At 42.7% G+C, this 24,688-nt stretch overlaps 1 protein-coding gene and 1 long non-coding RNA gene across 4 annotated transcripts in view; one reads left to right on the top strand and one right to left on the bottom strand.

The window, feature by feature from the left end:
* EIPR1 (EARP complex and GARP complex interacting protein 1) overlaps nt 1–24,688 on the bottom strand; it is a 171,771-nt gene that overhangs the window by 94,345 nt on the left and 52,738 nt on the right. The window lies entirely within an intron of this gene.
* LOC142071508 (uncharacterized) overlaps nt 9,143–24,688 on the top strand; it is a 43,263-nt gene continuing 27,717 nt past the window's right edge. The window contains exon 1 of the long non-coding RNA XR_012667567.1: nt 9,143–10,853. This is a non-coding gene — a long non-coding RNA (uncharacterized LOC142071508). The remainder of the gene's footprint in view (nt 10,854–24,688) is intronic.

Raw genomic sequence — 24,688 nt, 5'->3', positions numbered from 1 at the left:
AAATTATCTTCCTTGATAAACAGCAGCTTTAAAAAGGGACACAGCATATAATTTCAATGGATATACTGAGAAACTATTTCATATTTAGATGACTGACATGGTAAATCTGAATAGATCCATTAGAAGCAGCTGCAGTCCAGCACACCAATGTGGATAATAAGTATACTGAATTAGAGTTCTGTTATTATATAAGAAAAAAAAACTACACTCACTGGTGTTTGAATCGTAGGTGACTTTCTGAACTAAAAGAAAAGGAGTACTTGTGGCACCTTAGAGACTAACCAATTTATTTGAGCATGAGCTTTCGTGAGCTACAGCTCACTTCATCAGATGTTTACCGTGGAAACTGCAGCAGACTTTATATACACACAGAGAATATGAAACAATACCTCCTCCCACCCCACTGTCCTGCTGGTAATAGCTTATCTAAAGTGATCAACAGATGGGCCATTTCCAGCACAAATCCAGGTTTTCTCACCCTCCACCCCCCCACACAAATTCACTCTCCTGCTGGTGCTAGCCCATCCAAAGTGACAACTCTTTACATAATCAAGTCGGGCTATTTCCTGCATAGATCAAGGTTTTCTCACATCCCCCCCACCCCCATACACACACAAACTCACTCTCCTGCTGGTAATAGCTCATCTAAACTGACCACTCTTCAGGTTTAAATCCAAGTTAAACCAGAACATCTGGGGGGGGGGTAGGAAAAAACAAGAGGAAACAGGCTACCTTGCATAATGACTTAGCCACTCCCAGTCTCTATTTAAGCCTAAATTAATAGTATCCAATTTGCAAATGAATTCCAATTCAGCAGTTTCTCGCTGGAGTCTGGATTTGAAGTTTTTTTGTTTTAAGATAGCGACCTTCATGTCTGTGATTGCGTGACCAGAGAGATTGAAGTGTTCTCCGACTGGTTTATGAATGTTATAATTCTTGACATCTGATTTGTGTCCATTTATTCTTTTACGTAGAGACTGTCCCGTTTGACCAATGTACATGGCAGAGGGGCATTGCTGGCACATGATGGCATATATCACATTGGTGGATGTGCAGGTGAACGAGCCTCTGATAGTGTGGCTGATGTTATTAGACCCTGTGATGGTGTCCCCTGAATAGATATGTGGGCACAATTGGCAACGGGCTTTGTTGCAAGGATAAGTTCCTGGGTTAGTGGTTCTGTTGTGTGGTATGTGGTTGTTGGTGAGTATTTGCTTCAGGTTGCGGGGCTGTCCGTAGGCAAGGACTGGCCTGTCTCCCAAGACTTGTGAGAGTGTTGGGTCATCCTTTAGGATAGGTTGTAGATCCTTAATAATGCGTTGGAGGGGTTTTAGTTGGGGGCTGAAGGTGACGGCTAGTGGCGTTCTGTTATTTTCTTTGTTAGGCCTGTCCTGTAGTAGGTAACTTCTGGGAACTCTTCTGGCTCTATCAATCTGTTTCTTTACTTCTGCAGGTGGGTATTGTAGTTGTAAGAAAGCTTGACAGAGATCTTGTAGGTGTTTGTCTCTGTCTGAGGGGTTGGAGCAAATGCGGTTGTATCGCAGAGCTTGGCTGTAGACGATGGATCGTGTGGTGTGGTCAGGGTGAAAGCTGGAGGCATGCAGGTAGGAATAGCGGTCAGTAGGTTTCCGGTATAGGGTGGTGTTTATGTGGCCATTGTTAATTAGCAATTACAGACTAACACGGCTGTTCCTCTGAAATCTTTCTGAACTAAACAGCTTTAATTTTTAAAATTTCTCTCTCACACTATCTTCCTCCCTCCGCCCTATTCTCTCCCGTAACCCCCCCCCCCCCCCCCGAAAGTAGCTAGAGACACAAAGAAATCCAGTTAAGAAAAAAACGGTTACTAACCTTCCATAACTGTTGTTCAAGATGTGTTGCTCATGTCCATTCCATGACCTGCCCTTCTACCCTTTGTCGATGGACTGCAGGGATGACCGAGAGGGGGAAGATTCCATTTGGAGGCCCAAGTGAAATGTCTCCACTTACCCAAGTAGGCCACCTTTGTGGAGGGTTTTCTGTTACCTAGCAAGATTTTCTGGACCTGCTCCAAGCAGGCTCGCTCCTCTAGGTTCAGCCATGCAGTAGCCACGCTGTCAGGTACAGGGAGGCGAGGTTCAGGTGGAGCAAGCAGCCTTGGCTCTGCGAGATTAAGTCTGGGCGTAGTGGGAGCTCTAAGCGGGGTTGTTACCAAGAAGCCAGGAGTGTGCCAAACCAATGCTGGCATGTCCACACCGGAGCTATCAAGGTAACTTTTGCCTTGTCCTTCTTGATCTTTAGGAGGACGTTGTGAACGAAGGATATCAGTGGAAAAGCGTACACAACAGCCCCTTCATCATGAGAATAGGAAAATATCAGACAGGGAACCCTTGCTGAGCCCATGCATGAAGCAGAACTTTTAGCATTTCCTGTTCTGTCTGGTGGCAAACAGGTCCACCTGTGGAGTCCTCCATTTCTGGAAGATGGCATTGAATACCTCTGGGTGAAGGGACCACTCATGGTGAGAAGACCTGCTTAGGTGATCCGCCAACGCATTGTGGTCTCCTGGGAGGTGTGATACCTCAAAGTCCCACAGTCAGAGAGTCTCTTGACACAGGAACAAGCTCCCCCTTGCTTATTAATGTAAAGCATCGAAGCCGTGTTGTCCATCAAGACCTGCATTAGCTTCCCTGAGAGATGGGGAAGGAACACCTCGCAGGCCAAGCATTTGGCCCCGAGTTCCCTGACGTTTTTGTGCAGGGCGAGTTCTTCTTGGGACCAGAGGCCCTGTGTTCTGAGACCGCCAACTCCCCAGCGCAAGTCTGAAGTGTTGGAGACTAGAAACACTGACAGGTATGGGGCAGTGATTGGCAGCCCATTCAGCACCGACTCAGGGTCTATCCACCAAGTCAACAATTCCAAAACAGACGACGGGATCGTGAGAGTCAAGTCTAGGTGGTGCCTGCCCGGGACTAAACTGACACCAGCCACAGTTGCAGGGGTCTGAAATACAGCCGCGTGTACTGCGCCACTGTGCCATGTGGACTAGTGACTTGAGGAATACCCAAGCGGTCGTGAGCTGGTAGTCCTGACTCAGGCGATTAGCTCCAACATAGTTTGGAACCAGGATTCCAGCAGGTAGCCTCTGGCCTGAGTGGAGTCAAACACGGCCCCTATAAATTCTGTTCTCTGTACTAGAACTAGTGTTGATTTCTGCTCGTTTATTAGCAGACCCAACTCTCGACAGGTGGCCCTTACTACGTCAATGCAGTGCTGCACCTGAGCCTGCAAACAGCCCTTGAGTAGCTAATTGTCAAGGTATGGGTAGATTTGGATGCCCCGACATCTCAGGTAAGCTGCAACCACCGCCATACACTTTGTAAAAATCCTTGGGGCTGCCGATAGTCTGAAGGGCAGCAAGGTGAACTGGTAGTGGTGTTGGCCCACCGCAAATCAGTGCCCACGGAAGATGGAAATGTGGAAATACACATCCTTTAAGTCAAGGGTGGCATACTAGTCTCCTGGACCCAGGGAGGGAATGATGGAGACCATGCAGAACTTCAACTTCCTGAGATATTTGTTGAGGCAACACAAGTCCAGGATGGGCCTGAAGCCCCCTTTGGCCTTTGGGATTATGAAATATCGAGATAAAACCCCTTCCCTGTCAAATCTTGAGGAACTTCCTCCATGGCTCCCTCACGCAGGGCGGGTTACACCTCCTGAGTGAGAAGTTGCTAATGAAAAGGGTCCCTGAAAAGGGATGGGTTTGTGCAGTGGAAGGGAGGGATGCACAGAAATTGCTAGTGTGTACACAGTTGACACAGTACTGAGTGCCCAAAGGTTCAATGTTATGTGGGACCACGCAGTCTGGAAGGGAAACAAGCAGTCCAAAAACAAAAGGGGGGGGGATGGATCCAGATATGCAGTCCTCGGACACACCCTCAAAAGGCCTGCATAGACCCACCAGGGTATCTACCCAAGCTTGACTGAGAGGCTGAGGCAGAAGACAAGGACTACCAGTGTTTATAGCCCTTTCCCTTCTTTCTAAAGGGTTTGTGCCTGGGAGACCCTGAGAACCTGGGAGGCAGTTGCAGCCAGAAATGTTTTCTGGAGGTCGTAGGCATGTACCGTCCCAGAGAATGTAGCCTTGCCCTTGAATCTTTCAGGCCATTCAGCTTGGCATCCCTCTGTTCAGAGAAAAGCGCATTGCCCTTGAAAGGAAGGTCCTGGACCAACCACTGCACCTTGTGGGAAAGGCCCGATGACTGGAGCCATGAACATCACCTCATGACTGCAGTAGCCACTGATCTGGCTGCCAAGTCAGCTGCATCCAAGGCTGCCTTGAGAGAGGCTCTGACCAGTCTTGCCTTCCTCCAGGATAGCAGCGAACTCCTGCTTAGACTCCTGTGGGAAGGAGTTTCTGAAATTGGTCATTGAGTCCCACAAATTAAAGTCATAGTTCCCCAGCAGGGCCTGTTGGTTTAATCTGATGAAGTTCAACAAGGACAAGTACAGAGTCCTGCACTTAGCAAGGAAGAATCCCATGCACCGTTACAGGCTGGGGACTGATTGGCTAAGCAGCAATTCTGCAGAAAAGGACCTGAGGATTACAGTGGATGAGAAACTGGATATGAATCAGCAGTGTGCCCTTGTTGCCAAGAAGGCCAATGGCATATTGGGCTGTATTAGTAGGAGCATTGCCAGCAGATCGAGGGAAGTGATTATTCCCCTCTACTCGGCACTGGTGAGGCCACACCTGGAGTATTGTGTCCAGTTTTGGTCCCCCCACTACAGAAGGGATATGGACAAATTGGAGAGAATCCATCAGAGGGCAAAAAAACGATTAGGGGGCTGGGGCAAATGACTTACGAGGAGAGGCTGAGGGAACTTGGGGTTATTTAGTCTGCAGAAGAGAAGGGTGAGGGGGGATTTAAGCAGTGGGGGAGGTCTAGTTTGGATATTAGGAAACACTATTTCACTAGGCGGGTGGTGAAATACTGGAATGGGTTACCTAGGGAGATGGTGGAATCTCCAGCCTTAGAGGTTTTTAAGTCTCGTCTTGAAAAAGCCTTGGCTGGGATGATTTAGTTGGTGTTGGTCCTGCTTTGAGCAGGGGTTGGACTAGATGACCTCCTGAGGTCTCTTCCAACCCTAACCTTCTATGATTCTATGACAGGGGTGGGCAAACTTTTTTGCCCGAGGGCCACATCGAGGTTGTGAAACTGTATGGAGGGTCGCGTAGGGAAGGCTGTGCCTCCCCAAAAAACCTGGCCTCCACCCCCTCCCACTTCCCACTCGCTGACTGCCCCCCTCCGAAGCCCCAACCCATCCAACCCCTCACCCCCCCATCTCTCCCGCCCCCAACAGGCCCCCGGGGACCCCGCCCCCTATCCAACCCCCCCGCTCCCTGTCCCCGACTGCCCTGACCCCTATCAACACCCCCGCCCCCTGACAGGCCCTCCGGGACTCCCACACCTATCCAACCGCCCCCCAGCTCCCTTACTGCCTCCCCCACCCCAGAACCTCCGCCCCATCCAACCAACCCCCACTCCCTGCCCCCTTACCATGCCGCTCAGAGCAGCAGGCGCTCGCAGCCCCGCTGCCCAGCCGGAGCCAGCCACACCGCCGGGAACTCGACGGTCGGGCAGGATGGTCCCGTGGGCCGAACATGGCCCGCAGGACCATCCTGCCCAGCTGAGCTCCCAGCAGCATGGCTGGCGTGGATGTGGCGTGGCAGGCATGGATGTGGCCTGCGAGCCATAGTTTGCCCACCTCTCTTCTATGATATGCGAAGCTGTAGGCTGCCTCCCAAAGAAATCCAGTCTCTTGGTCTCTTTATTTTTCAGTGTGGCACTGGGCTGCCCTGCCTGTCTCTTTTGTTTGCTGCCAACACCACCAGGGTTCTAGGAGGGGGATGGGAGCATAAGTACTCATATCCTATTGCAGGCACATAGTACTTCTTCTCCACCCTTTCAGATGGGTTTGCCAGAGAGTCTTTACTTGCCCCTACTTTAGAGGGGGCCGCAAAAGCCAAGATGTCAATTACGCTGTGGGTGGACTCTTTCAGTTCCTCCACTTCCAGCCCAAGGTTCATGGCGACCCACTTCAGGAGCTCTCGATGAGCCCTAAAATCATCCGGTGGGAGCAGGTTGGAAGGTCCTGCTACCACCTCATCCGGGCATGACGATGAGGCAGCTAGTGCTACGGGAAGGGCTGGTACCTCCTCCTCAGCCTGTCCCACCTCGTCTCGGACCATTTCAGCCACCTCGGTGCTGTAATCCACATCCGGTTCCAGATGGGAAAGTACCACAGTGCGTCTCTCAGATGTCACCAAGTGGGGTAGGGGCCCCGGTACCTGGGGGAACCTCTACGGGTTCCAAGAGTGCCACTGCATTGGCCAATGCTCTGGTGGCCAAGCTGCGGCTGCAGCGCCGAAGTCTGATGCATATTCCAGTAACCGCTACCCTTTCTGTGGCACTACCAACTCAACTTCAGACTCCGACGATGACTCTTCATCCAGAGACCAACGCAGAGCTGTACCTGGTTCTGCCTCCAGGCGGTGCAGGGGAGCTGATGACTGGTGCTGGGCTGGGGGACTGTTGCATCAGGGCCATGCAACCCCTGGAAGGTGCTACTACCGCTGGTGCTGATGAGCTCTACGCGCCCCTCTGCCGCTGTGACTTTGGCAGGAGCAAGCACTTGGGGAGTGGGCAGTGCCAGGAGGGACAGCAAGTACTTCACAGTCTGGAAAGCCTCCAGAGTCGAGGGTGCCTGGAGACATGAGGGACCATAACCATTCCCAGGAGTCGGAGGTCACAAATTTGGCTCGGTGCCCTCAGCGGGGTTGCTGGAGCTGACCACTGCTTTGGGGATGATCTGTGACCCAGCACAGGTCTCATCACCTCTCCCCTTGTGTCCCTCTTTGGCACCGGCAAGCATCCTCTCTCTGCATGTTGTTTATTAGGCCTCTTCCTCGGCACCGGGGATGGCAAACGGTGCTGAGAAGAGCATGGTGCCAATGGCACACTTCATACTGAAGATGAAGAGTTCGGCATTGATTTGGAGCAGGACATTCAGGCAAACTGTCTTTTTGAATCCCCTGAGAGCCTAATACTTGTCTTTGACATGAGCTTCCCCAAGGCACTTCGGACAGGCTGAAAGTGGGTCGCTCACTTGCATAGAATTTGCTGCAGGTGGAGCATGGCTTGAAGCCTGGAGTCCCTGGGACGTCTCCCTTCAGAAATGGGACAATTAGCTATATTCTAACACTAAAATAACTATCAGTACAACTATATACAAAAACTGTGAAGACTAAACCAGTAAAGAAGGAAAGTCTTGCAAGAGCAAGAAGCCGTTTCAGCAACCGTCATGGATGGTAGGACGGAACAGAGAGGGTCAGGAACTGGTGGTACCCCTTATACCGGTGCATAGGTGCAGGGCTCCAGGGGGCACTAGGGCCAGCCCTATGGATTCCACTAAGGGGGAAAAAAACCTGGCAGCTGTGCATGTGGTGCGTGCACAACTAGCATAGAATCGACATAAGCAAGCACTCAAAGCAGAACTTTACTTTTTGTGTTCTGCACACTTAAAAAATTACATTTGAAAACTACTTTGGGGGCACTTCCAAAATTCAGATATGCTAGACCCAAGGATGACTCAGGGGACTGGTAATAGACTAGGGAGCCTATCATTAAAAACCACCATGAGAATTGGCACTAATTGAAATCCTTTGTTTACAGTCCCAACAGAGAAGCCCAGGCCTGCACAGGTGCAGAGACTCAAGAATTCCCTTAACCTTACACATGGTCCTTCCAGGTCAGAGCTGAAGCTCACTGGAAGGTCTGTGTGAAGAAACAAGCAGTGAACACAGAACAAAAATAAGGGAAAAAATTTAAAAAGGGTTGACTAAGCTGTTCCAATATTTCTTTTTTTAAATGGCAGTTTCCAGACTGGAGTACATTTTCTAATGGCAAAGTTTATTTAAATAAAAAAAATAAACCTCTTGAAAACAGGATTTTAAAATGTGAAAGCACTGACAAACCCCAAAATTGATGCCAGTAGGTGCTGCCATAATATAAAAGAGAAAACCAAGGAATAAATTAAAATGTACACACAAGAGAGTACTACAAAAAGATCCTGTAAAGACTCAACTGGATTTAGATCACAATTATGTAGGGAATTGTCAGCTAGCATTACAATTCACAGCTGTTCCAATCATCTACTTTTTATTCTTCTGGCGCCCCTTGCTGAATAAAATCTACATTGCCACAGAAGTGTGCTCTGACATATACATCAATTGCAATCTTGACTTCTGCCATGAACTTACAGCATTTACATGCAGACCAGTTCTATCTGCTGAGACCTCCCTAATTATATTATTTTATACAACTATAGATTTACACCTATATCATTCTTGACTAAATACATACAATAAGCTGTCCACGATCACTTCCCCTTTTCCATGAGAATACAGTAAGCCAGCTATTTCTAGCCTTTTGTTTCAAGACAATTTAAAAAAGGGAAAATATATTTTTCTAGGTCTCTATTAGTATATAAGATGTATTGTAATACGTTTCTGTAATTAATAACTGTACACATTAGACTTATGTAAGAGTTGCATTCTCAGTCTAATCTTTCCTGTCATTTCATTTCATTCCCCCATGTTTAACCTTGAAACCCAATTGATAATACTTTCTACATCACTGCCTGCAGATATTCACACTGGAGCAGGAGGAGCTGAAGTTTCACTGCCTGACAGGGTTTGCTCTTTGATCAGCTCAGGTGGTGCAGAGCCAGCTGGGCTGCAGTTATTCTGTTGCCCAGGGAACAACAACTGAAGTGTATGCTTCCTAAATCTGCACAGGAGGCACTTCTGCACCATTGCCACAGCAGCTCTTGCTGTGCAAAGCTGAAGTGGTGTAGCTGCTATAGCTAGAGCCCAGCTGGTGCCCATTAATGCTCTCGGTATGACAGGAACAAACAGCTAGTTTTCAGAAACCTCATTCTTTGCATTGACAAACAGATTTATGACTCTCCTTTATTAATGAATATAAACATCCTTTCCGCCCTTGAATAAAATGGAGAAATTCAAAAGAAATCATTATTTCAATGATGCTTTATTCTAAATAATACTTTTGTAGTCTTTAGTTTGCTCATAAGGAAATGAACTACATTGCCTCTATAAAGTAATGTCTTATTACAATCGCAAGATGTAAAATACTTCCTTATTCTGTCTTAATACTCAATTAACAATTTTAAAAAGGGGTTTTGCCTTTTCAAAACACAAGAATGCAAGTTTTCATTCCTGTGCATGTAGCTATTTCATATATTTAAAAAAATCCCAGTATCAGTTTGATGAAATGTAACCACTGCAAATACTTCAGATGCTTACGTCTTTTCAGACACTAAGACCAAATGTTTGCTTTTGAAGATACATTTCCACTCTGCTCCTGTGTAGGCAGTACAGTAGCTTATTGTAAATCCTGATGGAAGCATGTGTATAAGCACATCTGACAGCAGGCATGGTTCGGAGATAAACACAGTTGCCTGATATAGTACAATCCAACCCAGACATGTCCATACACAGGTCATTCTCCATGATTAGCAGCTGGATCACTGCTTCAACGTGTAGCAGGAACTATATAAATTGCAGAGTTCTCATTATTTACAGGCAGATCACAGGTAACCACTACTCATAATAAATTCACAATTACATCATATCAATCCAAAGGTTACGTTTTAGGTCTCTGGACAATCCACTTCCATATTTGTACTCTGAATACTGACATATGATTAAATTAAAAATAAAAACCACACACATTGGACAGCAAACCAGAGATCATGTTCGAAACAGAATGTGGCCAAAAGGACATTTGGATGCGACACAAAGGAGAGACAGATTTAATAGTCACATTACAGAGAACTGAGTGACAGAACCAGCACAGAGCAGGCAGCTAGCTGGTTGAATATCAGAAAGGGCACACATCAGAAAGGGCACTTCCTGCATACTGGTGTACTTTACACTCCAGATCAACAGTTTTTTCAGTGACAGCATATGAGTACTTTCTGAGTCTATGGGCTGAACATGCCCCTTTTCATTGTGATGTGCCTTACTTTGGAGATCTACAGGTACATCTATGGGGGACATTTTATGGTTTGCTTTTTTGGGACTCAGTAATATACTGCATTTACTTTCAATGCAACTTTCAAAGCCAGATTCTGAAGGTAGGAAACTGGACAACAGATACAAAGCTGTACCTGGATGGAAAAGAAATTAAACAGAAGATGCTGGGGAGTGTGATGACATTTGAAGGTGGCTGCAATACAGATATTCATACAAGATTAGGAAAAGCAAACACCACTTTCAGAAAGATGAACTATGTCTGGTCAAACAGAGGTCTTTGCACCAAATGGAAAGTCAGATTATACTATGTAACTGTACTGAGCACACTACGGTACAGAGCAGAGACTTAGCTGATGATGGTGGCTAACAAAAAAAGATCGGAAGCTGTCTATCACAGATGGCTGAGGAAGATACTACACAGTTCATAGAAAGACAAAACAACAAATGCAAAAATAAGGGAGCTGACAGAGCAGGACATGTGAGGAAATATCAAAGAAAGAAGGCTCAGACGGCTGGGACACGTACACCATATGGAAGATGGGAGACATGCTAATCAAGCATTGAATTGGGTACCCAAGGGATGAAAGAGAAAGCAAGGAAGGCGAAGTATGAACTGGCAGAAGACAGTGACAAAGAATACTGAATGCTCTGACATCATCTGGGAAGAAGTTCCACAACTAGTGAGCAACTAGTCAATGGACGAACTGGACTGCCCAATGTGTCAGCAGCACAGGAAGAACTAAGGTCTCAGGTAAGGAAATATTTTATTACAGCTAATGTTTAAAATTAAATTTACACAAGTTAAGAGGGAAAGTACTGTACATCTGGGGTCAGGCTCAAGTTATAAGGGATTACAAGTATTGGTTACAAGGTTCACAGGACACATACATGGGTTATTGCATAGAATCATAGGACTGGAAGGGACCTCGAGAGGTCAGCTAATCCAGTCCCCTGCACTCATGGCAGGACAAAGTATTATCTAGACCACCCCTGACAGGTGTTTGTCTAACCTGCTCTTAAAAATCTCCAGTGATGGAGATTCCACAGCCTCCCTAGGCATTTTATTTCAGTGCTTAACCACCCTGACAGTTAGGAAGTTTTTCCTAATGTCCAACCTAAACTTCAATGAAAAGGATGGCAACATCTCCAGGTATTTTAGCATAACGGGGCAGAACAGAAGGACTAACTCTGTCTACACTGTTCTTTGAAAGTTTTCCTACCATTGTTATACCAGTGCAGCTCCTACAGTGGTTGGAATAGTGGGAGCCTACCATAGGCCAGGTTGCAGGTGGCCACTGGCATTTTTAAACATTGTGTTGTCCAGCCCTGTACCACAAAGATCTACATGACATGGTGGTATAAACCCCATGGCCAGCTGAGCCTGACCTATTCTTGGGCTCCCACCAGTGGAGCTGAGCCAGCATTAACAATATTGAGACATTATTTCAGAAAAAAGGCTGGTATAGACAAAGCAGGAAAGTGTAGTGGGGGATTGGCTTCATCACCAATGAAAATCACCGCAAGCATCAGTTACATGAGACTGGATTAAGACAATACATTAAGATCCTTGGTTCTTTTCCTATAAAGGTTCTGAAGCACACTTGCCTATCCATTAAGTTCAATGGGAATTGAGGATGGCTCAGCACATCATGGGATCAGACCCCGACTGGTCCCTTTTCCACTAAATTACCATATTTATTTAGAATAAATAATTTGTGGAGGTCAAACATTACTGCACATTAATTCAAAGACTGGTATAACAATTTCACTTGATAGATTATAGAAATCTACCTCAAATAGACAAATCTCACTATACTCCAATAAGAGCATTTTGTTATGTAGATGCTGCCAAGGAAGTGCTGCTGGACCACCAAAATGATCATAAATGATCATTCCTCAACATAAATGAATTCAAACTAATTACGTACTTTCTAAAGTGTCCTATGCCTTTTAACCCTGTATTGGAAATTTTTGCAATCCCACTTTCTGCGTCTAGGCCTCCCTGTCAGAGGAAATTGTGTTATTACCTTTGTAAACACACAATACTTTGTTTCATCAGTGAAATGTGCTGCTCGCTTGGGATATGAGCCATTATTTTGCTCTGTGCTCTACATTATCTGGATACATTTGCTAACTTTCAGAGTCAATTGAAACATGCTCACACATCAAGCATAGAATGCAATTTACGGAAGAAAATATTAATGATAAACAACTGGTTGCTACATATAGATTCATTTTATTTATTGTCCACATAAACTTGAAAATAAAAATGCCCTGGAAAGAAAGCTATGTTACTGCAACCAGAAATTATAAAAATTACTAAAAGATAATGGTTTTCAGTTGAATCCCATATAACGGATATGTCATAATATCAACAGCCAATGGTCAAAAAGCCAACACCTCCTGCTCCAGCAAAAAACTGACAAGATCAAGCAGCTATATCAGCAGCATCCAGAGAGGCCTGCAGGGATGTTCTGACAGGCTGCTGACCCTCTGTGATGACAGCCTAGAATTGTTCTCTCTGCTCTGGTGGAAGGTGCTCAATGAAGGAATTAAACTTGGAATAATTGGTATGGTTATATTCGCCATGAGGAGCTGGTAATTGACTATTCTAAATTGTAGAGTAGCCAATGAATATGACTTACGACCCAATAAAGTCACTTTTGATCTTTAACATACAGCATCGATTTTGTGTGGTGCTGCCTTCCATGTCTGTTAACAGCATCAACCACATGGGAGCTGGGATAGGGATGAGAAAATAAAAATTCTGAATCCTTAGAGGGACAGAATACTTTTTATCATCCCTTTTACAAATGGGTGGTATTGTATCCAATTTCTTTTGAAGTGTCTAGCAGAGACTCATTAACAGGTAGCACAATGTGGGCAGATGATGTTGTGTGAAAAATGTCAAGCAATAAATGCTGTGACTCTCTAACATCCTTGAGTGGTAGCTGTACAGAGTCTGCTATCCTTTTAATGAGGTCATGGAACTGCTTTAAGTCATCAGCCAGGGATGGTGGAGGAGGCACAATGGCTTAATCTGGGGATGAGGAAGAAAAGTTGTTTGTCGGGTTGACCTCTTCATCCATCCTTGCTTCCTGCTCTTCAAAAGGACTCTTCCTGTGGATAAGGCATTCTAGAGTGTGAGGATGGTGAGGGACTGTTTGCCCTTATCATGGCGAATAGTACTAGATGCCTTGGAGAATTATTGTTGGTAAGCTGCCCAGGGACCATAGTATGGCCAATGAAGGGACCCAAATGGCATGGGTGGGGGCACCCGGGGGTGTCCATAGCATTAGGATGAAGTCTGAAGGTATCTTTCCTGGGGATGTTCTGACTCTCTGGAAGTGTCTGGGAAAAGGGGAGAAATGTGTACTGATATTTGAAAGATTGAAAAGAAGTTCCCATCATCATCATCATCACTTGGAAGAGGCAGGGCACCTGTAGAAATAGGCGGTGACTCCAACAGCACCAGACAAATACCTAGAGACAGAGGTCCTCGGTACTGAGAATGGATCAGTGCCAAACAAAGGGGATTCAGATGTGTCTGTTACCACCAAGTCCTGAGAGAATCTAACTCTTGCAGTACCAATACAGTCATTTGGTCAGAAGTAATTGTGGCAGAAGGAGCCAACAGTACCATAGGTCTTACATATTCTGAGGACTGACCACTAGGTGTATGGTTTTCTATGGTACCGAAGCGTTAGGTACTGAGGGCCTGGCAGATTCTATCAGCACTGATTTAGAGAAGATGGTCTTTTTCTTCTTGCTGCTCTGATCTCCTGATAGTACCGGAGATCTTCCAGAGCCTGAATTCCTAGAGTCTTCAAGTTTGTTACTGCTCACAGTACCTGAGGAACCTGCAGCCTCGTGGGTATCAAGCCAGAGACTAGTGGGTGCCAAAGCAGTTTTCTCAACTACGGACTGTGATCTCTGAGGTAGGTTCCGTATCAGAGGAGCTTTAAAACCATTCCATGGAGTCCTTTTCAGATGATCCTTGACTATTCCACTTGGGGGCTGTAGGAGAGTGCTGCACCAATGAGGTAGAGGCAGTTGATTTGCTGGGACACCGGTGTATGGGGAGGGGAGGACCTGGCCAGGTATAAACTCACCATAATGAGGAGACATAATTTAATCTCACAGTCCTTTCTGACCCTCAACTTTAGGGCCAGGCAGAGATGACACTTTTGAGGAGCCTGGGACTCCCCAAGGCAACAGACACACCAGGAAAGTCCATCTCTCACTAGCATGAAAGACAATGTTTAAACCTGGTAGATCCTGGAATGCCTATCCAGGATCTGAGTTCCCCATAGGGAAAAACAAAGTGAAAGGACAGCCATTCAAACACCTGCCCTCATTTTTAGATGACATTGTAAATAAGAAGCAGGCAACATTATCTCCCATAAGTGTCAACAAACTTGCTCATCTTAGTCATTCGCTGAACCAAAAGTAGCACTGAGTGGATTTGTAGGTCTAAAGTTTTACATTGTTTTGTTTCTGACTGCAGTTATGTAACCAAAAAAAAAAAAAAATCTACATTTGTAAGTTGCACTTTCATGATAAAGAGATTGCACTACAGTACTTGTATGAGGTGAACTGAAAAATACTATTTTCATTATCATTTTTACAGTGCAAATATTTGTAATCAAAAAATAAAAATATAAAGTGAGCACAATACACTTTGTATTCTCTGTTGTAAATTGAAATCAAATATTGGAAAATGTAGGAAAACATCTAAAATATTTAATAAATTTCAATTGGTATTCTATTGTTTAACAGTGCGATTAAAACTGCGATTAAGAGCAATTAATTTTTTTAATCATGATTACTTTTCTTAGTTCATCGCGAGTTCAGCATGCAATTAATCGACAGCCCTAATCCTGATTTTTAGGGTTTTTTTGTTTTTTTAAATCTTAAACCATTCTCCAGCAGCCAGACTATTCCTCGGCCCAGTTGCCTCACCCAACATCCTCCTCTGTGCTGATCTAACGTACCCTTCCAATATTCTGAACAAACATAAGAACAGTGTAAAATGAATTGAATTTAATATTAGAATAAACAGGGCTACTGTACTCATTTGCATTAATCACTGGACTAGGACTAGCTGGACAAGGACACGGGGATCCGGGAGAAGAGGAGGAAAAAAGGGAGGCTAGAATCAGCTAGCAGAGACTGGGACTGAGATGAGAAGCTTAAGGAGTAGAGACTGTTACTGTCTAGGAAAGGAGCCAGTGCTGATGAGAATATAGGACTCAGACAGGGACAGGTTGGAAGGGATGAGACAGAAGGTTCTGTAATCACTGGAACACATTCCCATCCCAAGTGTGGATGGGTACCAGGATATCCGAGACTCATCATTCCTCTGTTGTTAATAAACAGCTGTAAAACCCATGGGCAAAGTGTGTGTCTCATCCCACTCTAGTGCTGGTCCACACAGTCAGATCTGTTATGTATTTTTGATTCTTAAAGTATGCCTTATGGATAACCAGTCTTGTTGTATCTGGACCTGCTCTTTGAATCCCATGTGGTTCCAAGCCAGCTGGGTCTGGGCAGACACCACATACTGTCTCTAGCTCTAGGCTTCTAAGGGTACATTTACACAGCAGCTGGGAGGGTATTTCCCAGGACAGGTAGACAGACATGTGCTAGCTCTGCTTGAGCCAGTGCACTAAAAATAGCAGTTTAGGCACAGTGGCACGGGCAATGGCTTGGGCTAGCCACCAAGAATGTACCCAGGGGGTCACCAAAGCTCACCAAAGCTTCCAAATTCTTCAGTGGAGCCCTATCGTAAGCCAAACACTCAGTCCTGGAGGTAACAAAGGCAAGGTTAAGTGTCCGTGTGTCATGTGGATAGACTTCTCTTGCCCTCTTCCATCTGTTTCCTGGCAAGGTTTAGCTGGTGAGAGCACTAGTCTGGAGCAAACCCTGCCCTTACATAAAGTTTCAGTCCCCGCTCTCAGGTGATTCACTGACCAGCTCCAAAACCCAGTCAGGTGGCTAAAGTCCCAGCCTCCTAGCATCAAAATGGGAGAAGCCATTTTCTTTAGCTTGGTCACTCTCTTTAATAAATCCCCCTTTTCTATAAGGGAGAGCTGTTCGAAACTGATGGCCCCTTAATGGCTCTCATTCAGGATCAGACACGTAGGTACCAGGCCCTCGTAGTACAAGAGTGATGTTACAGTCCAACATTACAGTATACAGAAAAGGAATTAACCAAAGTCCCACTCCAACCGGAGGCTGAAAAACATCATGTTTTTCACAAAATCAGAATGGAGACACAGACATAACCCCAAAAGCGCAACGACTTTCTACTGCTACTGTACTCTATTAGCTCAAGTGGCAGAGATCTGTGCAGGAGATCTAGAGGTTCTAGCCCTGGTGGTGAATCATGTGGATATCAATATAATGCCACTTGATGGAATTTCTTTCAGCTTGCCTTTTTTTTTTTTTTTAAAAAAGAGAGCAAGTTACACACAAAAATACCTAAGTGAAAACAATCCTAAGGTTGCAAAGTCAGGCAATCAAAAATTAGGAAATGCTAGAACTGAGGTTACCTGTACAACCTTTCTGTTCCTTTAACAGAGTGTGAGTTACAGAGTATAGGGTAACGAGGAATCCTTGGGGCACCTTGCATGGTGACAGTTTTCAGAGTGGTAGCCGTGTTAGTCTATATAGTGTTAGTCTGTATTATGGGAGCAGTGTTAGAGTCGTATAGCTGAAATAGTCATTTTTTCTAGTTTACCAAAAGATTCCTATGCAACTTAACGCATCGTTTAATATACATCCCAGCTTCTTTCTGATACTTGATATAAATAAAATGACAATTAGTAAGCCACAGACACAAAATCACTGAATATGTACAAAGTTCAAGAATGCTTACATGATAGTGCCAGACAACTATACTTTCACCATACTGAGAACTTTGGAAAGAACTATGAATTATAAAGTATTTTTAAGATTACATTTCAGATATTTTTATCCTTATGACTCTGATCTCATATATTGTTAATTATATGAAAATCAAAGCAATATAAAAAAAATCCCAAAGAGCTAGGGTTTCTCAAACAGACTAGTCATCCCTGCTGATCAGCATGTGCAATGCAAGTCCATCTAATACACATGCATATCACAGAAAATTATTTTAGCTGAAAAAAAGAGATGTGATATGGGCTTTTAAGATCTTGTTATAAGCATGTGCAGTTATGTTTGTCCTTATGTGCTCCTCTCTGTCCTCCGTCTCCCGCCCTGGGGTAGGATGGTGCCTAGATATTTGTACTTCACGCCTTAAGTCAAGAGCAAACAAGGGCCACATCCACTTCAGAGAAAAAAAAATTAAAAAATGTTTTGCAAGGAGTTATATTTTGTAGGTAGTTAAACAGAATTTTGTAGGTAGTTAAACTGGCAATAGTTAGCTTTGTCTTTAGTCTGTAATCATCATGTAAGCATGACTGTGGGCCACATATCACTCATGGGCCACACTTTGAACACACTGAATTTAAAATAGAAGTGATTAACATACTCCATTGATTTTTTTCTTAATTCAATCTATACTATAACTCACTGATTAAGCTAAGATCTGATTAAGTTACGATAATTTTTATGCACCAGTCAACCCTAGAATTTTAAAGTTGCTTTCATAAATTAAGCTGCAGATGATGTTTTGTTTTAAAGAAAAAAATGCTGTCTGATTATTGTGGTTGGGAAGTGATTTGTATTAAAACTTTCTAAACATTTATACAGGGTTCATTTTACAAAAGTAATACTAAAATCCCAAATTAAAAGTTGATTTTGTTGATTTTATGCAATTGCTTAACATAAAAACAAATATTTAAGACTTTTTTAAAAAAAAATAGCTACCACTGTTTCTTATAGTCAATGTTAAACAACTTTCTTAAATTTCTTCACTGAATGATCAAGTTTTATCAGCTCAAAGTGAATAAATTAGGGCAGAAAAAGGTGAAGATAAATACATGCAAATTATTGGGTTCCAAAACTGTTGGTTCCAAAGTAGTAAGTGGAGGATTGTGGTAACCAGTGATTCTGTTGGAAACGTCTGCGCTGTTTATTTTGCAGTGTGTACTTACTGTATTGAATTATTTTGGAGGAGTACTAACCTATGAAAGAAACAAACATATGCTAAATGTAAATTAGATATTTATGGTACCTTGTAGTTCTTTTGTGAATGCTCAAAAAACAAAGTTTTCATCTTATTTAACCTTCTTAATCCAGTTTGTTCTGCATGTTTAATTACAGTAATCCGGGTCACACATCCAAAGCTTGACATTTAAATCATGCTATCTTCCTCTTGTTTCTTAAAAAAAAAAAAATTAAATGAATTTTGTAACCTGCCACAATTTATCATTTTTCAGATTGCACCAGATATCTACATGAGTTAAATCAATAGCTCCTACAACTGACAAAACTTCATCACCTTACTGAACTCATGCATGGCTCACAACAGTATTTATCAAAATGAAAACTTATAGTTGCTGCAGCAGTTTCTCTTAAAATAGTAGCACCTATACTCTATGTTAATGGTGTGCTAATATAGCTAGTTTATACTTCAGGGTTTTATTTTAGTCATTTGGCCACACTTTTCAGCCCTGGGCTGACAAGTGGCATATGTTGAGACGCTGTCACACAAGTGAATTCCCACATCAGACTCCCCCTCTCCCCAACAAGGATTTAGCTCAGGGAAGCTGAAGAGGGTACATCTTGGTGGTTGTGAGAGGGCTTCAGAGGCTGATGTGAAATTGGGAGAAAAAGTCTTTAAAAGATTGCTTGAGAGAAAAGACAGAATCCAACTGTAATTTCAGTTTGACTGGTATAAATTAGGAACAATCCCACTGAAGTCAATGGAGTTAATCATGCCAGTATGAAATCAGTGGAAGTGAAAAAAGAATCAAGCCTCTTCAACTTCTTGAAATTTTTTTTTGAGTCCCCTGTATCACCACACTATTCCCCAAATCTTCACATCAAGAAATCCATCCCAATGCCCAATATCAATTTAGTAACTAGTATGACAGCACAAAGCATTCAGGAACACAGAACAACAAAGTTTGAGAGGTTTCTTTAATCTTTTCTCAGGGAGCAAATGCTTCTAAGAGTAACCACTTTGAAATGTGTTGTATGACAAATGTATATAACCCAAACAAAGACGAGTGGTATGCAACACTACCTAGGCTTTGATACCTGTAACCCAGCCCAAATGTCGGATTCACTATTCAGTTTTAATTATCTACACTGCTTATCTGTAAGGAATCAAAGCAATATAACTTTCAAGAATGTGATATATATAAATAATCAAAAGCTGAAATTTGCACTCCACTATCCTTTATATATAGTACCTAGCAAAGGCATAAAGTAGTAGAATCTCTGATATAATTAGCAGAAGAATGCCAAAGAAAAGTCCACTGGCCCACCTAGCAAATTTATTGTGGCCTTTCCTACACAGATTTAAAATGAAATAAGAAACTCATATTAGGGCTGAATGAATCTTTCAAGTCAGAGGGGTGGGGAAAGGCTTCCAGGACACCAAGATATGTACAGATTGTTAAACTGGAACCAGAGAATAGCCTTCAATGCTTGGGTTCAGAATAGCTTCTCCAGTACATATAGTGCACATATTGTAAATCTTAATGCTCCACAATACCTGGCATTCAGGTAATTCATCAAAATCATTTTTAAAGTGAAAAGAAAAAACGTATTTAATTCCACTGGGACCCTACACACTTAGTTCTGTGAACCACAGTAGGAACAGGACAGAAGAATGTTAATTTCCTTCTACCCTGTGAATCCCTCTGCTCTGTCGTTTAAATTTTTCTTAATGGTATAGTGATTTCAGATATTCTTGATTAGAAAAGCAGAGGGAAATGTGCTAGCCCAAATTGTGTTTCCTCGTCTGCCATCAGGATTGCTATGCCACACCACAGCTGTAATTAAGGGCTATAATACCAGCTTACATCAGTTGCAAGCGGCCGTACAACCACCAAATTGGGCTCAACTGTGAGTGATTATAATATTTTTTAATAGGGCTCCTGAGTCGTAAAGTGAGGATTTTATCCCAGGAATGTAAAAGCTCTCAGAAGACACACTAATGCAGACAATAACTGCTGTTCAAATTTTTATCAGGTTCTATGTAGTTCTGGTATATCAGAACTTTTTGACTAACAGAAGAACCCAAACTTCTCCTGGTCCATCTGCCTGTCAACTGTTTTTATAACTAATGAAATTTTGGGAAATATTTTTTTAAATTAAAAATAAAGATGTCTTGTTGAATCCAGCAATAAGAAAGAGAATTCACATAATGACTCAGAAAATTTGTGAAGTCAGGAAAAAGAAAGGCACTCCGGGAAAGACAGAGACACATAGATTCAGGGTTTGATTTCATTTTTGTGTAGGGAAAGAAGTGAGAAAGGAAGATTCATTCAATCTGTATCAAACAACTATGAAAAGTTGGCTAGGAAACTTCATTGCATCCTAGTACACGATAATTTGGCCTCTCTTACACACACACACACACTCCTTTGTCACCTCCTGTTTGGACTACAGCAATACGATAACCTAACCATGAAGCCCTCATGAAACTCCAACTTATACACAATGTCTCCTCAGGCAACTTTGAGCAGATCGGACTTGTCCCCCTCTCTTGACAGTGGCTTCCCACAGAATATCAAGTCAAATTCAAAGTCTCATCCTTATCTTCAAAATGCTCAATAGTTTGGATCCACTTTATCTAAAAGACAGACTAAAGATCTGAGAAGATGATTGTGGAAGACTAGTTTGTTCTTTCTGGTAGAATGGAACTTGCTGCCATAATGATAAAGCTTATCTGTGCTGGAAACAGAATTTTCTCAGGGGTCAGCCTGAGATGGTGGTTCAAACTCCCAATGGAATTACGGACCTTGACAAACATCTTGCTCTCTCAGTGCAAAGTACATTTCTTTGATTTTGCCTTATTTAATAATAAACAGAGCAGCACGTACATTAACAGAACAAACAAAACACAGCACGGCACACACAATTCTCCACCTGGGAAGAGGGTGAGAGAGACCGACAAAATCACAGATAACAGATGCGCTTTAATGCACTATGGGAATGAACTAAGATATTGTGGTGGTAGGAGTAGTATAAGAACCTACATAGAAAAAAATAATGAATAGCTATAACTATCATAGCACCACAGGGAAGAACAACAAAGCAACAGTGATCCGATCCTGGTCAGACTGACTTAACTGCTCCTCTTGAGCCATGGGAACGAGCTCTCTTGCAGCAACCTTCCAGTGATGCTGAGAAAGGGATCAGGGAAAAAGAGATTTGTATCTCTTTTTCCCTTCCCTCCCTGAACAGCCCTAGCAGAAGTACTGTATGATTACACCTGTGCTTCTGCTGCATGGAATGTTTTTACTGTGGCAAAGGACAGCAAAAAATATTAGATTAATTTCACCCTGTTGTCTGCAGCACTTGAGAAGCACTGTGTGTGCATTAACAGCAGCATTATTTCAATCCTTTCTTCATGCAGGATTTGCACTGCAGGAGATTTTTTAAAATGCAAACGTGTTAATGGAGGGAAAGGATGGAATGCACCAGATACTTATGATCTCACATCAAATTCAAACCCTTGAAATGAAGGAATGGATTTTTTTTAAAAAAATAAAGAGACTGCTAATTATTTTTGACTGAACAAAGTCTGATATGTTGTGGACTTATAAAAACATTATTTATCATAAATACCAGCACAGTGGCAAGTGTCTTGTTTGCGGAAGCAAACAAACAAAAAACAATACAGAAGATATAGATGGATAATCGGCCTGCTTTACACAAACATGTTTTTGCCCTCTGGTGGCTTCATATGTCATTACATCATTATTATATTGTTCAATGGTTAAAAGTCACATGTATTAGAACAGAGCTGTCAATTAATCGCAGTTAACTCAAGTGATTAACTCAAAACAAATTAACTTGATTTAAAATTATTTGCGATGAATCAGTTTTAATTGCACTGTTAAACAATAATAGAATACCAATTTAAATTATGTTTTTAAAAAGTGTGGTCTTCCCTGCTTTTGCTGGGGGATGCCGTGGTGGTCACAGAGCATGTGCATTGTGAGCTCCAACACTAATTGATGGGAAAGAGTGTTAAATCTTGAACAAATAAACTTTTTCCAGAGTTCTATTAGTCACTGGAATTAAACAGGTTTTAAGGAAAACTAAAGAATCTTGTAAGTCTATATGGTGCCACAGGACTCTGCTGCTTTTACAGATCCAGACTAACATGGCTACCCCTCTGATACTTAAAGAATCTTAAAAACAGTTTGACTAAATGACACTTTCTTGGTCAGTACTTAGCATTCAACCTCTTAATTCTTGTGGTCAATTTCACAAGTTATCCAGTCTTCATGGTAGACAAGACCAGAATGTGTAATTTAAGAAAAGTCAGCAGGAAACAAAATTTTTGAAGAAGGAGAGGAGAAAAAAAACCCACACTCTTTTGGCCTTTTTTATAAACCAAAAAATACCACATGCTCAATTGTTTTTCCTTTGCAGGCTGATATTCAACATATATGCATTTATTAATATGTAATATAAAAACTATCTGGACAGAATTTGTTCATCAAGATTTCATTTAATAATTTTTTGCCTCCCATTTCCCCACCCTTTTTCTTAAAGAAGCCTCACTCTATAAGGAACAAGCACATGTCAGCATAGGTACACTGATTTATATCATTGTGCTTTGTAAAGTGAATGCTTGTAATTTAACAGGTCTGCCAGAAACCTTGCAAAATTAATAGTCTGTGATAAGCATATATTTCCATACCTGTGGATGCATATACTCTTAAGTGCATATTAAAGATGATCCCATGGCTTATTTATTTCAAAATGTTCATAATTTCAAAATTGCTGACCTGATTTTCTATGGAATTTTCAGATCTCAATGAAAAAATAAACCTAGTTTGAAGGAACTCTTTTCAGTAGCTTTAAATTTACTAACAAGCTGTCCTTTCCCCTACAAGCACTGTTCTAAGCCCTCTGTTGTGATGACTTCATTGTTCTGGTAGCAAAACAAAAACCAAAACAAAAATTAGGCTCTACACTGGGGAAAGTAAGTACAGAGCAACCAAACATGTAAAGGGATAGGACACCACACATGCCCTCTCTGCCTTGTCCCAAATACAGATGACTCCTGTTTCTATGATAAATTTGCATGAAAAAGCTTATTACTAAATTAGACCTTGCTTGTGCTAACTCAAATTGACTATGATCCCATGACTCCTAAGCTTCCACCAGAATATTTACTGACCGATCCACTCACAAAGCATCTGCTTACAGGCCACACACAGTCTCTTCCCCAGACATTTTGGAATTGGGGCAAAAAGCTTCCACCCCCTGCTGAAGCCAAAAAGATAAAGAGTAGCTTTTCTGGAAGAAGCATATGGATAAAAGGCGAGCCAGTATGTAAAAGTAAGGTAATCCAGTGCTGTAGAGCATAATATATTGTTGGCTCTCAATTAAGTCATCTAAAAACTTGTACCTTGGGGTGTACAGGCAATTGGAACTTTGTTATACAACTCCTTGGAAAATTCCGTGACCCAATAGTTCACCACAGGCCTTTGGCAAACAACTTGGTTAAAGATTAACCTGTCCAAAAGCCAGACAGCAAATAAAAATATATTTAGATCATGTCACTCTGCCCACTGAGTGAGTGAATGTGTTCAAAACCACCATGAAGTTCAACTAATTAAAAAAGAGGGACTGGACACTAAATGTTTTAACTTCATGAAGGATTCATGTGGGAATTTTAATGAGACAATCAGTGGATATAAACCTTTTCTCCCCCAGCGGACACCTACAAAAAGTCTGATAAACTCTATATTCATTTTACTGCACCTGTTTCTTATGAAAATTATCTCAAATGGCTTCTGCCATGCCTGCTATCATTTTAAAACCTCCTATTTTATTAAAAGCTTATTTGAACCTATTGAACTCAAGGGCACTAGACCAATTGAACCTGTATGTGGCAAATCACTAGAGAATTTTCGTTACAACTGAGGTCTGGTCTGGTCTACACTACAAACTTGGGCTGATATAAGTCACCTTCCATCAACATATTTGTGCAAGTGTCTACACTCAAATCTGTCCATCACTGATGTGAGCAACCCATTATGGAGATGGAGTAAAACCATTTCCCTGAACAACGATGAGGTCGACGCAGTGCGAGAGCAGATAACTACATAGAATCATAGGACTGGAAGGGACCTTGAGAGGTCATCTAGTCCTGTCCCTTGCATTCATGGCTGACTAAGTATTGTCTAACTTGCCCTAATAGTCGTCCAGCAGCTGTCGCACAATTCCCCATTCTCTGCAACAGTGACTGCTCTGGTAGCAATTCTGAATTCCACTGCCTCAGGGTCACAGAGACCCAAAGCCATCACCCCTTTTTAAAACACCTGTGTATTTTTGAAAGACCTTTTCTTGATTGCCCACATTGGCGGGCACACCTAGCAGCTCTCCCTTCTCCTGTGAAACTGCTGAAACGAACATGCCAGCTCCTGCCTGGATCTCCTGGGCCTGTGGGGAGAAGAACCT

The sequence above is a fragment of the Caretta caretta genome, chromosome 3 (assembly GCF_965140235.1).
Source record: "Caretta caretta isolate rCarCar2 chromosome 3, rCarCar1.hap1, whole genome shotgun sequence".
Classification (NCBI taxonomy): domain Eukaryota; kingdom Metazoa; phylum Chordata; order Testudines; family Cheloniidae; genus Caretta; species Caretta caretta.
Note: the sequence above shows the minus strand (reverse complement) of the source record. Positions and strands in the feature narration are given on the sequence as shown.